Consider the following 17,979-nt stretch of genomic DNA (forward strand, 5'->3'; position numbering starts at 1 on the left):
TAAACATTAATTCAAAATATAAAATGGAATTATTGTACAGATTAATAATGTAAATATTGTAAACAGTATCTTTTGAATGGTTCTAAATTTTAATATTTTCCACCATCTTTTATTTTCCGACCATCTGAAATTATTTCAATATAGGCTGTGGTAGCACTATGCATTTATGTATGTATGTATGTATATTTATTTGCAATGTATTACAATTTTTAAACTGTAAATTCTCCATTAATTTCCTATGTGACATCAACTGTTATTAACCACTTCCTTCTAGGCCAGTAACACGGCCATCATTCTAAGCCAGCTGTCAACAATCAACTTATCTCTCTCTCCCTACTTAACTAAACTTTTCTGATGAAATACTGGCTACTGAATAATCTCCATTGCAGCACCCACTGTGAATAGAAATGAAACGGAGGTGAGTGAGTGACAGGACATCAGGTACCACATTTCAATGCAAAAATAACAAACTGATAATATTTACGCGCTTTTCTATTTCTGTTGGCTTGACATACGAGCAATGTGATGTTAATAAATTTGTTGAATTGCCACTGACACACACACAGGCGCATTTACATCTATGCATATGGGTTGTTTATTATTAACTCATCTCCTTTGGCCAAAGTTAAAGAGACCAAACTACCGGATGGTTGCCGCCGCCTAGCTTGGTCGGCTGCAATCATCTGACCATGCCAAGTTGAGTCAACAACCAAACAACATCCGAAATGCTTGGCAGTTGTAATTGTTGTTCGCTTCACATATTCACATTTGCAACAAATTTCATAACTAATAATAAATACTGGTAATAAGTTGTGGTAGAAATGTGGTTGTCAGTCGTCTAGTATTATTATTATTATTGTTTGTAGTTATTATGACGAAGAAACTGATATTAGGGGTGTTCACGAGAAGTGGAATAATATAACATAACTGTTGATGCGTATGACTATCATTTTTAGATATCATTTCTTCAATAGAACCTTCTTAGGTCATATATGTAGATAATGGCCTTCGCACTAAAAAAGCCAAACCTTAAAAATAATAGAGCCCTCATCATATGAAACAGTGCGGCCAATGTTCAATGCGATAATACTTAGGATACTAGTTAGGACTTCGCTGAGGAATTTATCGACGTAGAAATAGTTTGAAGTCTCGTACTTTTTTGCACCTCGTCGACACTCTGATTAGTCTAAATTTTATTCATTATATTAATTAATTGTATACGTTTACCATACATGTTACATTTACCAACATATATGTTCCTTATGAAAATTTTCCCCAGACGTTCCCTTGAGTACCCCCATTAATTTGTCTTGTTGTTGTTTTTCTTACTTTTTGTTGTTGATTATTTATTCAACTTTTTATGCATTATTAATGCATGGCTGATTTTTGACTTAGAAGACTGACTAGAAAACTGAACTGTGGATTTGCGTGGAAAACTCGAAAAGTGGAATGAATACGTAGCTGCAAATAGAGACACTAATTTAGTATTTCATTTTAATTTGTTTTATTTATTTATTATTTTTTTATCATTATTTGACCAAGTCAAGTTGATTGTGTGTCTGTCTGTCTGTCTGCCTGTCTTAATGGTTAAATGTTAAATGCAATTTGACAAGTGGAAGTAGAGGTTTTTCATATGAATGTGTGTTTGTTTTTTCATTAATTTTTACAATTTATTTTACAATTGCCTATAAAAGAGGAGGAGGAGGTAGAACAGCAGCAGCAGAGGCAAACTAAAAACGTTGTTAGTTTTCACATTATAAAAATTTGCCACATAATGAGCTCTATGAAGATCTCTATGTCTTTCTGTGAAATGTCTACTGGGCTCGTGTGTGTGAGTTTGGAATAAAGCTTGATTAAGTTGTTGCCACGCAACCAACATCCAACATGTCACGCATGCGTGCTGTCATCATCATCATCAAAAGCCGTTGTCTTGTCTTCAGTCTCTCCTTTGGAAAGTTGCATCTGTTTTTTGTTTTTCGTTGGGGGAGACAAACTCTTGTGGAACTTGTTTCGTGCGTTGAGTTTGTGGGTAGCCGTAAGGTGGCAGCATTAGTTTTGAGCCATCTGTTTAGAAACTCATTTTGAAGTTTAATTAAGTTTTGTGCCAAAAACTTAAAAAAGTGTGAAAATTTGACAAGTTTAATACTTGGACTACTACAGCTATAGTTTATGACATGGCCTAGAATTAAATTGTTGCTACTAGAGGCACATAAGTGACTGAAACTTGGCTGGCTGACTGGCAACAAATAATACGAGTGTGTGGATATGATGGCCATTGAGATTTCAAATGTAATTCGTATTAGCATTACGCCAAGATTTGCCGTTTTGTTGCCGCTCCTGCTGCTGTTGCTGGTTGCTGCTGTTTTAATTGAATTTTTATTTGTTCATTTTAATTAGATTTCTCATAAATCAAAATGCAATTAACTCTTATCAAAGTCCACACAGAGAGGGATTCATAGATTTGCCTCGGCCGGTTTGTTCTGTCATCTCTGTGAAATAGAGGCTTTCCTCATAGTATGACATCCATCGTACATCAACGTGGTTGAATGGAAATCTTGAAAGCAAACATCAATTACTGGTTTTGAGTCTCCGCTTAGATAACCCGCAAGATAGCAGCTTAATAATTAAACTTCAAAACCAAAAATGTCAAATCAAAACATGAAATTACTTATTTTTTCCCAAAAAAATTCTCGTTAATTCTTTCAATTGTCAATGGACCAAAAATCGAGCAATTGCGGTGGAGGTTTATCCAACCACAACCCCACACACCTTAACACAAAGAAACTAAAAAATAAATAAAGCAAATGACAATTACATCATAAGTGTCATTTGTATGGTCCGTCCGTCTGTCCCTCAATCGTCATACATAAATCGAAAAATGTTGTTTGTTTTTTTTTCGGTTCATTCATTCAATCTTGATAGGAATACCCGCTTACAGACACACACCTGAAAAAACCCGATCATTTCTATTTAAATAGCTTTGTCAGCAGCGATCAGAAAAAAAGACTCTACTTTTGAAATCAGGAACCAACAACAACTAAGAAAAGAGGTGTGTTTCATGTTCCATTTGATACGATTGCAGCCTTTAATGAATTTGTTATTTAAAAAAAATCCCAATCGAGATGAAAAAGGTTACAGTGGCGAACAAACAAACAACTCCTTCGATATCAAACAATGGTAATACAAAAAATTGACTTATGATTTGGAACATTTTTCAATAAATAGAAACAGAAAAGAACTGTTATTCCTCTATGAGACTGTTCTCCACAATCTATTTGAAGACTTGTCATTTGCACAAGTTCCCTACTTGTCACTTGTGATCATTATTTACAAAGAAACAAAAAAAATATGTGAGGAATATCAGCCCGAACTCTGGTTTCATTCAACAAACAAGGCAACCATCACTCCAACCAACCATTCATCCAACCATCCACCCCTGCCTTGCCTGTAACATTCCCAATCTTTGTTGGCTGTGTGTTTGTCTTTTCAGTCTTTTGTCTTGGCCAAAGATAATGGGCATCAATGGTTAGTTTGTTGTGTCTGGAAACGGATGTGAGCTCTAAATGATTTTGTTTCTTCTATTTTTTTCGTTCATTTGTTTTCTTTCAAAATTTGTACTTGGTTATAGGTGTGCACAATTGTAACTCGCATCGACAGAGAGTTAGGCGAGACAAAGTCATGTTTCTTCTCTTTGCCATTAATGAATGAATGAATTTTTTTGGAGTTTTGTTTGTTGCTTTTTCTTCGTCGTCGTCTTGTTCGTTTGCTTTATTTGTTTTCAATTGAATAATAATAATAATCAATTTTGATGCTGTTATTGTTGGTGTTGTTGTGTTTGTTACTTTGCATTATTTAATGTGTGTAGGTGTTTACATTCATGACATTATCGCATAGAAATCATTTCATACTTTGTCTCACATTTAACAATAGTCATGGTCGTCCAAAGGAAACAAAACCTGATGAAGTCAAGAGTTAGGAATGTGTACAGAGGGAGAGAGAGTGAGAAGTGTGCAGGGGAATACACAGGTCTACAGTAATACGAGAATTAAAACACGCCAAGAACCAGTGATGCTCGAAAGAGTTTGGGCCTCACGACGGTGGGCAGTGATTTTTAAATAGATATAATAAAAACAACAACATTATTTAATAAAATATCTATCGAAAAGCAAAAAAAAAGTATTTAATAAATTTTAATTAAATTTTATTTACATTGTTTTATAAGGAGAGGATACAGTCAGTGAATTGTCCCAACTTGAACTTCTATATCTCAAAAATGGTAAACCCTACGAAAATACCATAAAGGTCAATCTTGTAGAGAATTTTTACTAGTACAATAGTTTCTTTAGTTCCACTTTTGATAGGGCTTGCGTTTTACCAGCAAAATCGTGAAAACCTAAAAAAACCTTAATAATGTGAACTTTGACTGCGACTTATTTAAAAAGCGCTCCGGCGGTTTTTTGTTTTTTTTTTCTCATCTATTAACATTGTAGTTGCAGAATCCGCAAATACTTCCTGGGTGTAAGCACCTTTCAATTAAAGTTGGTTCAAGAGCACTGTGTAGGGTTATGAATTTTTTACATTTTTTCTCAAATGTAGTAGGAATGTATGACCTTTTGCCTATTATTGACTATAATAAATTTTATTCCATTTAAATATTGAAAAAGGTTCCACACAAACCAATTTTAATTGATATGATATATGAAATAAAATTATATATGATATACAATTATAACATGTAATGGTAGGGTGATACATTTTATGAGAAACAGAAGGTTATGCCATTTTGGTTAAGCCGTGTGGCTCCAAAGAGACTTAAAAAATTTTTCATAAAAACTCATATGGACAAATTTTCAAATGACTTTGTGCGTGAGGTTTGTTTATCGAATCACATTATAATTAAGATTTTATCTACACTCTAAATTATTTGTTTAAAATTGCAATGAAAATTACTGTGATTTTTTTGTTGATTATTTAGGGGGTGCGTAATAATTAACAAATTGTAGTGTAATTTATGGAAATGAGCAATTTCAAACAGAAATTATTGCAAAAATAGTAGTTTCAACAGAATATGCTTGAAATTAAACACAAACTGCTTAATTTTAAACATAAAGTGTTGCAAAAACTGTAATTTGTTGATTTTTTATGAGGTGCGTAATGATTAATTAAATACCGTAGTTTCAGCAGAATATGCTTGAAATTAAACACAAACTGCTTAATTTCAAACATAAAGTGTGGCAAAAACTGTAATTGCAACAAAATGTGCTTGAAATTAAACATAAGAAGTCATTAAAAAATGTGTGAAAAAGAGCTTAAAAGCCGAAGAAGTTGTGCATTAAAGTGAAAAATAATTTTAATAATTTAAAAATTTAAATGTAATAATAAATTTGCATTGTCATAAAAGTTTAGAAGTCCGCAGGAAGATTCTATATATAATTAAATATATACAAATTTTGTTTTACTAGTACATAAATAAAATAAGATATATTTTTATATACATAACTTTTTTTATATAAATAAAATAATTTTTTCCTTATATTCAAAATGTAGTTTCATTAAACACATTCAGAAATTATGTATACATTTGGGTACATTTGCATACAATTACAGACCAAAGTGCGTAAAATTACAATAAATTAAAATCGCATCTCAAAATATTTAAAGTTTTAAACATATTTTGCGTAAAATATTACAACAACAAATCTGTTGAAAATTACGCACTTTTGTGTCGCATCTTGTTGCCTATCATTATCATTGTGAAATTCAACAGAAAAAGTTTAGAGTGTAGTTTTATTAAACACGCTCAGAAATGATGTATACATTTGTGTACTTTTGCATATATTTACATACAAAAGTGCTTAAAATTACAATAAATTGCGTCTAAAATTTTGCGTAAAAACTTACAACAAAGCTGTTGAAAATTACACATTTTTGTGTCGCATCTTGTTGCCTATCATTTAACAGAAAAAGTTTAGAGTATAATTTTAGACAAAATTCATCACAATAAATCATTCGATAAAAATGGAAACATATTTATTTTTGTCCGACTTGAGAACTCTATGGTCTGTAGTATGTTTTTTATGGTAAGTTTTATTCCTACATCATTTGTATTCGTCTTCTTCCATATTGAGTTTTTTTACCCTCTTGTACGATATCCGTTTCAGACAATTTTGAGTAGATCTAGCAATGTCCGTCCGTCTGTCTGTCGCTCTGGCTGGCGCGCACGATAACTCTCGAACGGATCAATCGATTCGGTTCAAATTTTGGGTATCAAAATATTTTGTCCAGATTTGATTTAAGTTCGAAGATGGGCCATATAGGTCCACTCCTTCAGGTAGCTCCCCCACAAAAGTTCCAAAATGTTCGGAAAATTTTTGGGCACGATAACTCTTAAAGAAAGTAACCGATTTGATGAGGTTCCAATATGAACATAATCAGCCTACTGCTTCGGGTACCTCCCACACAAAATTTCGGATAAGTTCAGTTTAGGACTTGCTCTCGGATCGCTTTGATTTTTGTTGCAATAACTTGTATTCACTTCCCCCCATACGAGGGTACAAGTTTCATCAGGTGCAAGTCCATACTTCCTGAGAAAATGGCCGGAAAGTTGCAAAAAGCCCCTATGACACCTTGTGTAGTGGTTGGAGCGCAAGATAACCCTCCAGCGGATCTGTCGATTCAGTCCAAAATTTGGCCTACGTAATATTTTATCGAAACATAGTTTAAATTCGAAGATGGGATATATCGGTCCACCCCTTCAGGTACCTCCCCCACAAAACTTCAAAAATGTTCGGAAAATTTTTGCGCACGATAACTCTTGAAGGGAGTGACCTATGAAATCCATACTTTGCACATCCTAATATATCTACCAGATATAGATCAGGCTCGAATACGGACTATATTTGTCTACTCCGTCTGGTACCACTCACACAAAATTTCGGATAAGTTCAATTTAAGACCTGCTCTCGAATCACTTTGATTTTTGTTGAAGCGATTTGCATTCGCTACCTCCATTACGACGGTAAAAGTTTTTTCAGGGGCAAGTCCATATTTCTTGGGAAAACAGCCCGAAAGGTGTATAAAACCCCTATGTCACCATATGTGGCGGTCGGAGATCACGATAACTCTCGAACTGTTCAACCGATTTGGTCCATTATTTGGTCTTTGTCATATTATATCCAAACTTTCATGGGCCATACCGGTCCACAACTTTCGTTACTTCTCCCCAATATTTAAAAAAATTCAACATTTAATACACATTTTTGTCGGCAAGTTCAAATGTCCAAAAAGGGCCACAAAATTCTAAAGAGACCTTAAATACATTCGATCTGTCCGGAAGTGAAAGTTTCGCTTCACACTGGCGGGTATCTATCTGTCGGCAAAGCCGACTGACACTTAGAACGCAATAGCTGACAACACAATAAACGTTTGAGTAGTTTTGCGAAAATTCTATGGTAAATAGAAATTTCGATAGGTTTATTCCAACATAAACCTTTAGTTCTTCTCTTACGAGCTCATCATGGGAGATTTGAGATCGTCATTCAGAACATGACCTGTATAGACTGAATCTTGCATTTTCTCCTCTTAGTTAGAATTCATGTGATTAAAGGGGATATTCCAGTTGTGGAGACCAATTTTTTCTTGAATTTTTTCAAGGAACCTACCAATATTTTTTAAGTAGATCTTTTTTTCGAATGAAAGAGCATATCTCACTTAACTGCTTTTGGAATTTTTGTTAAAAAATATTGCATAGTTTTGCGGTAAATGGCTACCTGCGAAACCCCATTTTTTTAAAAAAACGTTTCGCGGTGCCAACGATACCTAGAAAACGCGTTGTCCGATCTTCATATATATTGGTGGTGGTTTTAAGAACCCAATAATCTTGCCTTTATGCGAAAGATAATAAAGAAATATTAAACAAAATTGTGAGTTATCAAAGTTAAAATTTAGATTTTGAGGAAAAACACAGACCTTTTTTTGTTTAAAAATAAAGTAAAAAATTAAAAAAAATATCTGTCTCGCTTACAGACAAGATCATTGTGTATTTAAAATGTTCACCAAAATATATGAAGATTGGTCCATTCGTTTTCGAGCTATCGCTGGCACCGACTTCAAAAATGCCATTTCGAGAAAAATGCGTCTTAAGTTGCGCCTCTACACACAAAACACAACGGGTTCTTCACTTTGAATGGTCGTTTTGCTCCGATCGACTTGAATTGCGTCATAAGCTGTTGTAGAAAATATATAACAAGTTTGTTACATATCATAATTCTGATTTTTATGGAACACCTACAACAGTTACAGTTACTACAGTTATCGAACAATATAAGATGCGAAATCCTCTGAATAATAGTATTTTATGGGACATATTTTGCGAATATAGAATAAAATATACGAAATTAGGTCACCTCAGAGTCCTAAGCCAGTATTGAGGTGAAAAAATCTCAAAATATTCTACATGCATATAGGAAAAAATAAGGTAATAGCGGTTTTTATGGTACATATATCTTGAAAAATTTTATGACCTGTTTCTCAATAACGATTCGAACTTATTTCGTTCGAATTACTACCAGTTCCTGTTTTTGTCTCAGTGAAAACAAAAATGAAACAAATACAGGGGAACTGAGTTGGACGCCAATAAAACAACACGCTTGCGGATATTGTTTTTAGATTAACTTTCGGTATTACTGATGATGCACCATTATCGGTATCATGTACTTAGTGAAGCATTGAAGTTGATATGTAGTGTTCAATGTGCGCTGCAGTAATGTCGTGGTACATGGCCCCACGTTGGGCGCCAGCGTTACCAGACGTGTTCGTAGGTTGTATGAGTAAAACATACAATAAAACACCAACATATTACTTGTTTTTTAAAGAATACTTTATTTGTTTTTTGATTTGCAATTAAAAAAGTAATAGCGATTTTTATGGTACACCAATTTTCCATTCAGATTGATTAATCCACTACCTTGCTTTAAATATCCATGTTAATTATTCGTTTTTTAAGTCCGCCACTCTTAAATTTCTTTCTTTCAACATTTTGTGGTGGTGTTTTAAACCTACATGACCAAGTTCTTTTCAACTCTCCTCCAGGTGTGTCTAGCTCAAATTTGGGTATGGGCTATAAACCTTTACTTTTACTGCTTAATTCTTATCTTCAATCCCCCAAATGATCTCCTGTAGAACAGTGTAAATATTGATTTCCAAAATTTTGTTTACTTATTATTTTCTGATTTTTTGCTCATAAGCAAGCAACAACAAAGTCGAAAACTCACATCAAAAATATTATAAATGTATTTTGATTAAAATTATGAAATAATAAGGTAATTAAGAATTCCAATATTCCAGCCTCCCAAAAAACGAAGAAAAAATAAAACACAAAACGAAATCAAACAGATACAAAAACAAAAAAGAAATGTGGTAAAACAGAGAGTTTCAAAGCAGAGCTGAAGGAGCGGTCGGTCGGTGGGTCGGTAGTGCGGTGAATGGACCAAACGAATGAGCATTTAATCAATAAATGTTTTATTGTTTGTTCTCCTATAACCATTCATTTTTCATAAATGTATTCATATGGAAAAATTGAAACTTGTTTTCTAGCCATCATTTTGTGGCTAGTTTTAGCTGGTCTACAAATTGTTAGATGCGCGCTGTAGTTCGTTTCGTTACGTTTTAGTTTAGTTTCATTTTATTTTCAGGAAACCCCCAAACAAACTTCAAACATTGTGTTGTGTGTTGAAATTTAATTTATTTAATTTGAATATGTAAATGTGCTTCTGATTAATAAGTAATAATAACTTGGGCAAAGCAGCAACATCATAATAATTTATTGATCTGCATTCGGGGAGCAAGCAACCAACAGCCACAGTAGTAACATATGTTTGGGGGATTCTTGGAATCAAAGAAGAAAAAAGTGGGACTTGATCTTCATCATACAGTTACTCCCATGGTTTATATTATAATTTAAAAAAAAAAAAGAAATAAAGTGAAGAAAGTGTGTGATTTTTATTTGTTCATATTTTTTATGTTGGGGGGTTCAATGTGTGAATAATGTGTCGGTTATCTTTTATCTAACAAACGAACTAATTTCAGTAAGTTACAATATTGGTTTTGGAACTCAATTTGAAATTGCTGCTGCCAGCTCCTGCTGAATGATTTAGTTCACTCAAGGTTGTCTAGGCTGCCGGTTTTTCGTTTTGTTTTGAATATTGGTTCAAAATCATATTTTCCTCGTTCGTCGTTAAAGAATTTCCTGTCGAAAACGAGTAGTTTTATTTGTGTTTTCACACGCTCTTCTTCTTTCTTTCTTTTTTTCGATCATTACCAGCCAGTGTTCGGAGGTAAGTGATATCACTGAGGGCTGTTGTGAGACTACATGCTGAGCTGTTGCTTTGTATTTTGTTTTGGAAAATGACAAAGACTTTCCGGTAATGGGTTTTTTTGGGAGAAATGCACATGTTTATTAAATATCAGAGTGGAGAAGTGAATTTTTGTTAACGAAAGTGGAAAATATGTCACACAAAAGGTTTACCGAAATAATTAGTCGAAGAGTTTCGAAAATAGAAAGAAGCACGTAACATTTTTTTAATCAGAGAAGGAGATTTTACAGTGTTAGAATGTACGGAATTTGCAATTTCACATATTTCCAGCATTTTTTAAAATATTTTAAATTTTTGTTGGAAATAGTTAAACTCACTAAAATTTTGTAAATATGAAGAAACTTTTATTAAGTCCCCAATTTTTATATGAATGTAAGTAAAAAGAAAGATAATAGCGATTTTTATGGTACGTTAACATGTATTATACCCAGTTTGTACTTAACTGGATTAACCCAGTGGGTTTGGGTTTCAAATAGCGTAAACGTCAAATAAATCCTCATAAAAAAGGATAACCCGCCAAAAAGCTCTAGTACAAACGCCGTTTTATAGAAACAATATTTCGAAAAAATAAGGATAAATATTCGATTTCGAAAAACTTGTAGTAAGAAAATTAAATATAATTCTTATAAAATCTGTTGTTAGAAATGTTTCAGATTTAAATAGAAACATTGACACGATATATTTTCAAGCAGTAAAAGTTGAAAGACATGTAATAAAATTAATGAATAATAGATAACATACACGCAGAAAAAGAAATATATTCTATGAAAATATATATTGTTGTTTCAAAAATATATTTTTTGTCAGGAAACAAAATTTCACAAAATATACTATTGCACCAAAAATATATATTTTCAGATTTCTAAAATACACTATTTTGTTCTTAGAATATGATTTCTCCAACAATATCGCTAGTCTGTGTGTAGAAAAGTAATTTATAGCTCTGAACTTCTTCAAAGATATGTATGTGTTTATCATTATACCCTCAGCATTTATGCTAACGAGGGTATATACACTTTCATACGGGCAAAATGTGCCTCATCGAAAAAATGGTTTTAGACCCAAAGTATGTTTGGACGAAATGTGTTTCAGACAATTTGGAGTCGAATTTGGCTTTCGTAATATGTTGTGCAAACTTAGTTTAAGTTCGAAGATGAGCTATATCGGTATACTCCTTCCGGTACCTCCCTACAAAAGTTCCAAAATGTTCGGATAATTTGTGGGCATGATAATTCTTGAAGAGAGTAACCGATTTGGTTCATATTTTGCACATCGTAAAATTTCTACCAGACTTAGATGAGATTCGAATATGGACTCCTTCGGGTACCTCCCACACAAAATTTCGGATAAGTTCAGTTTAGGACCTGTTCTCGAATCGCTTTGATTCCTCCCCCACAAAACTTCAAAAGTGTTCGGAAAAATTTTGCGCGCGATTACTCTTGAAGGGTGTGACCGATGTAATCCATACTTTGCATATCCTAATATATCTACCGGTTATAGATCAGGCTCGAATATGGACTATATTTGTCTACTCCTTCTGGTACCTCTCACACAAAATTTCGGATAAGTTCACTTAAAGACCTGCTCTCGAATCACTATGATTTTTGTTGAAGCGATTTGCATTCGCTACCTCCATTACGACGGTAAAAGTTTTTTTAGGGGCAAGTCCATATTTCTTGGGAAAACAGCCCGTAAAAAACGCATATGTCACCATATGTGGCGGTCGGAGAACACGATAACTCTCGAACTGTTCAACCGATTTGGTCTTCTAATATTGGATCTTGGATCTTCTAATATTTTGTCAAAGTTTAGTTTAACTTCTAAAATGGACCATATTGGTCCTCCCTAAGGGTACCTCCCCCACAAAGGTTCAACATTTGTGTCTTAGTGCAGTTAATTCCTAATCCACATTTTTGTCGGCAAGTTCAAATGTCCAAAAAGGGCCACAAAATTCTTTAGAGACCTTAAATACATTCGCTCTGTCCGTAGGTGAGAGTTTCACTTTACATTGGCTGAGGGTATATATCTGTCGGCAAAGCCGACTGACACTTTTTTACTTGTTTTGTATTATTTCTCTTTCAAGATCTTGGAAAAACATTAAAAAGTTTGGTTCAACCGAACTCCTACATATCCAATCATAATGCTACATTTCTCAGGTGGTTAAGTCCGATTATGAGGCATATTGGGCAACTTGCAACCTACCATTTAGAACGTACATCATTCGATAAATGTGAGTACAACAGATGAGAACATTCCGGCGTGTATATCTTCTTTAGTCTTTGCTACTACCAGCGGTATGCTGAGTTCCACCCTTATTGTTTAAAGTTTACGTAATGTTTTTATTTCTTCTGTTAATTTGGCTTTGGGTCAGTAGAAATAAAAAAAAACACAAAGTTTGTTTATTAAAGTTGACTTATTTTTCCGACATTTCGACTATCATCGATAGACATCATCAGGGAGATGTTAGATTGTTTTTATTATTCTCTCAACTTAGCACACCCTATTTGATTGACAAGAGTTTTTCAAATATATAGTTTTCTTAAGGTATTTTAATTACACTGCAGTATTCAGAATACATGTCGATATAACGCCTCAATTCGGAAAATAAACAAACTTGTACTGGATTCTAACATATCGAAACTTCTGAGATGTAAGCCCCAATCTGATCAACTGTGAACGTGCATGGTCATGATGGTCATGAAATCTACTTTTAGGAATATTACATAAATTTGAAAACAAACTTAATCCTAATATAAAAATGATGCTCAACCAGACTTTAATTCACTCGCAAGGAATACATTATCCCTTAAATATTTGCAAGCGGCACCAAGTAGAGCACTAAAACAATAATATGTTTCCCGAAGGGATAAGGGTAGGGTTTTGGGTAGGGAAATCCCGCACCGGGAATTCTCGATTTTTTGGTTACGGGATTTTCCCGGGAAACAAAATCATATTTTCCAGGAAATCGGGAAATATCTTTTTACATTTATTACAACTAATATTGAATGAATGAATAAACTATGCCCATCACTTTTATACTATAGAATCAGAATTCGATTAGATTTAACAGAATCAATAAATTACAATAGGTTTGGAAATAACTTTAATCAGAGAAAAAGTTATAAGAGCCTCTCAAAAACATGGACTATAAAGACGGATTTTTATTCTTTTTTTTCAGTGCGAACGAATATTTTCTATTTTAAAGTCCCATTTTTATACCCTCATTCATTGGGCTAAAGAGGGTCCGGCTGGCAGGCAGGTGCGCACGATAACTCTCGAACGAATGCACCGATCAGGTCCAAAATTTGGCATTTGAGATTTTTTTTCAAACTTAGTTTAAGTTCGAAGATGGACCATATCAGTGGACCACTACGTCCGGTACCTTCCCCACAAATGTTCAACAATTATCGCTAAAATGATGCGCACGACAACTCTCGAAAGGAATAACCGAATCGGTCATAATTTTGCATATGGTAATATTTGTTCAATGCATATAAGGGGTTCCACAAAAAATTCGGAAAAAGTGACGTTTTAGAGCTCCTTACGGGTCGAAAATTTTTCAGCAGTTTGTCTACAGTCTTCTTTATGACGGAACAAATTTTGTCGGGGGCAAGTCCATACATCCTGAGCTAATGTCTTAAAAGCTCCAAGAAACCTTGACGGCAACAAGTAAAAATTACAACAAGCAAAAATGGCTCTGTTAAGACGGCGCAACTTTTTTTCGGAGGGCAAGTCCACTCTCAAAAAATGCTGCCTATACCACATACATTGGGTAGTACGTAAGATAACCGTCGAAGGGAGAAATCTCCCACACTCTCTCTTTTAAATGTTTGGCAACATGTTTTGTGTGCGGCCCTAGTTTAAACGGTAAAATTTCCATACTTCCTAAGAAATTGGCTCAAAAACTCAAAAAGCTTCTTTTCTTTAGGTCCGAGGCTGAGGGTATATCTCATCGGCACAGCTGACTGATACTTTATTTCTTTTTGAACTTTGAAAATATTGTATTTCATATAATTTACTATGGAAAGATAAAAAATCACGGAAATATTTATCCACTCTCCTATTTTAAAATTTCCCGGGAAATCCAGGATTCCCGGGAATGGCAATTTTATGATTCCCGTTTCCGGGGAATGATCAAAATCGGGAAAACCCAAAACCCTAGATAAGGGAGATTTCTCTCATATCAATGAATGCGTGCCAATTCATATTAGATCAATGATATGAGACCTACTTTTTATAGATGTGCCCGAACGACGTGTCCTAAGATACCACTTGTAGAAAAGTTGTAATGAAAAGACAATAACGTCATTTTAATGCGGCCCCTTTTCGTCTTGAGATAACCAAATAACGCGTTCCTTTGTTATTAAAATAAATTTCTGATTTGCCCGATTTAAACGGAAATAAAATAATCTGAATTTTATTTTTATATAATACACAAAACCTGTCCAATTATTAAAAATTTGAAAATAGTAGATCTATACAAGTTCTGAAACATACTTCATGTTTATATTGTATTGTTAAATTGTCCCCATTTAACTAGCCTCATTGAGGCAAAACTTAATTCGTAATTCCTCGGTACATAGAATGCATGACATTCTTGCTTAAGAAATTTCTGGTAAATGAAAAAGAACGGACGAGCCAAATTCGAACTTGGTTGCCCTTTATGTTACTCTTCTCCCTGAAAAGATTTATGCATGGATGCCAGCCGCTTGTGAACCGAGGCATTTACTTTCAGTAGATAATTTCAAAGGGCATTTCTACCCCGGATATTGCTACAGTTTAATTTATTAAACTTATTAATTTATCAACTAAAATCCTATGAACTGTAAACGTATCCAGATAAATACCTGGAGAGGTACTTTCCACCGCCAATGCTAGTGTCTATTAGCAACTAAGATATAAAGGTAATAGCCATGGTGGCCTTGGTGTAAGAAAGAAGCTGATATAATAATACAAACTATCAAATTGTCTTCATTTGCTGTCAAAACATACTTTTTAAAACAAACAAATAACAAATATTTCGTTCTATCAAGAATATACAAACTCTTTTGAAATTTTGACATAACATAAAAAAAAATGTAAAATAAAACGGTCTGCAACAAAGCAAAATTGCAGAACACATGAAACCTTGTACACTAGTTTCTTGAAATTATGCATTTTTCCCAAAAAATGCAAAGTTTAATGTCAAAATTTCATTGAAATTACTATAGTGTGGCCCGGGACTTAAGAATCGAGAAGAATATTTTATCATTTTCTTCTCACTTTTGTGGATTCTCCGAGCAAAAACTTTTGACAACAAATGAAGACTACGGCCTGATTTTGCCTTTTGGATCATCTTGGTAACAGCGAAATTTATTATACACTTATTTTCGAATAGTTATTTGTGGAGTTTCTTAGTACGTTAACATATAACTGAATTTAGGGGTTCTATTGTCAGATATATTACGTATACGTCAAATAAATCCTCATAAAGGAGGTTACGGCATAAAGCTTTAATGTAAACATGACGTTAAGTACCTGTCATGTGAGTAATTATTTTTGTCAATTGTGAAATGTGAACATTTTCCAGATGAGGAAATCTTTAGAATTTTCATGTCTAATATTGCAGAAGGTGAGCCGCATTGGAATTTGTAATAACATTGGGAAAATCCAAAGAAATTAAAAATTATTTGCCAGAACCAAACAATCTGATAACTTAAAAAAAACCAAAGCTCATTTAAGGCATGTTTGAGCGACGGCTGTCTTGTTATTTGTTTATTTAAGTTCATTATACCATTCATTTATTATTTGCCTCATTCGAATTAGAGAGTAACAAACCCGACAATTTTGAAAATAATTTAATTTTTTCACATAAACTTACCGATTAAGCTTTTAGCACTATTAAAAGTGCCTAGGAAAGCTTTTTATTTAAAAAATATTCCAATGAAAGGTGGTGGTTAAGTACTGGAGATGGTTTTGGCTGTAGAAAAAATCCTCCAAAGAAATCACACTTTGTTCACTTTCAATTCACAAATATTTGTTGTTTTGCTTTCAGCTTAAATATGTTAATTTTTCAGTATCCAAAACAAAAAAGCGCAGAATAACGTCACTTGTTAATTTTCGAAGAGAACAATATTGATTTTCTTGTTTTTCTTTTTGGGTTTGTTATAGGGTTTCAATTTGTTGTAATAGTACGAGTAGTATTCCTTGTTGTACAATTTTTGTTATAAACTTTTTTTGGGGTTTGGTGGGGTTACTTTTGGTTCCACAGTACACCGAAATTTGAAAAAGTATGACTCGATTTGTTTTCTATGTGGCAAATAGCTAAGGTACTGAAGCCTAGTACTGCAGCTAAACTTGTTTATTTTACACTGTTTATTTTTTTCGCACTGGTTTGGTTGTTGCTTATTGCCTTTTGTTTTTCCTTTTTTGGCTAGCAGAGCTTTAGCCAAATTCTGTAGAACTGTAATTAAAACTCAGAGTAAACCATAGAAATTTGTCTCGTTGGTGTTTTTTTTTTTTTTTCTAAAATTTGTTTTGTTTATTTTTTCTTTTTTAGCGTACGAGCGTATACATGCAGCGACGGCGACGGACTACGTGAACGACGGCGGTATCAACAATACTTGCTGGTTTGAATCTACTAGGTCTAGTAATGAAGCAAACGGCCAGCGGCTGACAACGACACAGATTTCACAAGACACACTACGAATTCGAACGAACGTTACTTTGGAACTGATTGTAGTTCTATGGACAAAATACCTTTTGCCACAGACACGACGAAACGAAGCACACACAAAGCATAACGAAAAGTAGAAGAAAAAAAACAGCACAGCCAGTCATTCACTGAGCCATTCATTGGAAGTGGAAGTGGTGGTGGTGTGGTGCGTATGATGATGATGGTGGTGGTGGCTATATTTTTTCTGGTGTTGTTGGTAGACGATGGCATGCGAGCAGTACATTCATTGGGTTCGTTGTCGTCATCATCATCAGTTGGCGTTATTGTTCCAGGTTTGTTGTTTTTTTTTCAGACGAGCATCTACGAATATAAACGAGAATTTTTTTTGTAGTATGGTAGGAATAGCAACAACAAAATATAAACAAACCATTTTATAATAAGAGGGAAAGAGAAAAAAGCAGCACGAGGAGTATATCCTATACCCAACAACATATCTTCCTTTCTTTCTTGTTTGGTATAACACACGAGAAGAAGCTTGATTTCGACACAAGATAAACAGAGATAGCTTTATGCGCTGCTTCGATCTTTTACATTATCATGAAACATGGAACTCAATGTGTTGTTGCTCTCCAACAAAAACATACATTTAGTGAATGAATGTGTTTGTATTTTTTTCCGTTGCGAAAACGTTTTGGATACATCTGTGTTTTAGGATGCAATCATGGTACGAACCACTAAACCACTCCCCCATACATATAGTAAAAATGAAAACTCAAGTTATACGGCAAGTTTACTCCACACAAGCGCATATTCCTGTGGGGGCCAATTTTGTGGGAGAAGCTGGGAGATACAATCACAACATGAAGAAGAAAAAAAACACAATTTCATATTTTTTTGAGGGAGGTGACTCCACACATCTTTGGTTTGGTTGTTGTTAAATGTTGACTGGAA

General features: G+C 33.9%; 1 protein-coding gene across 2 annotated transcripts in view; it reads right to left on the reverse strand.

Moving 5' to 3' along the window:
• oc (homeobox protein OTX2) overlaps positions 1-17,191 on the reverse strand; it is a 44,111-nt gene extending 26,920 nt beyond the window's left edge. The window contains exon 1 of one of the 2 annotated variants that reach the window (XM_073978124.1): positions 16,234-17,191. The gene's annotated coding sequence lies outside the window, so the exon portion shown is untranslated. The remainder of the gene's footprint in view (positions 1-16,233) is intronic. The other variant, XM_073978125.1, reaches the window with a different exon arrangement.
• Between the last annotated feature and the right edge of the window lie 788 nt (positions 17,192-17,979).

Source organism: Musca autumnalis, unplaced genomic scaffold (assembly GCF_047663935.1).
Source record: "Musca autumnalis isolate F117 unplaced genomic scaffold, ASM4766393v1 scaffold_3, whole genome shotgun sequence".
NCBI classification, from domain to species: Eukaryota; Metazoa; Arthropoda; class Insecta; order Diptera; family Muscidae; genus Musca; species Musca autumnalis.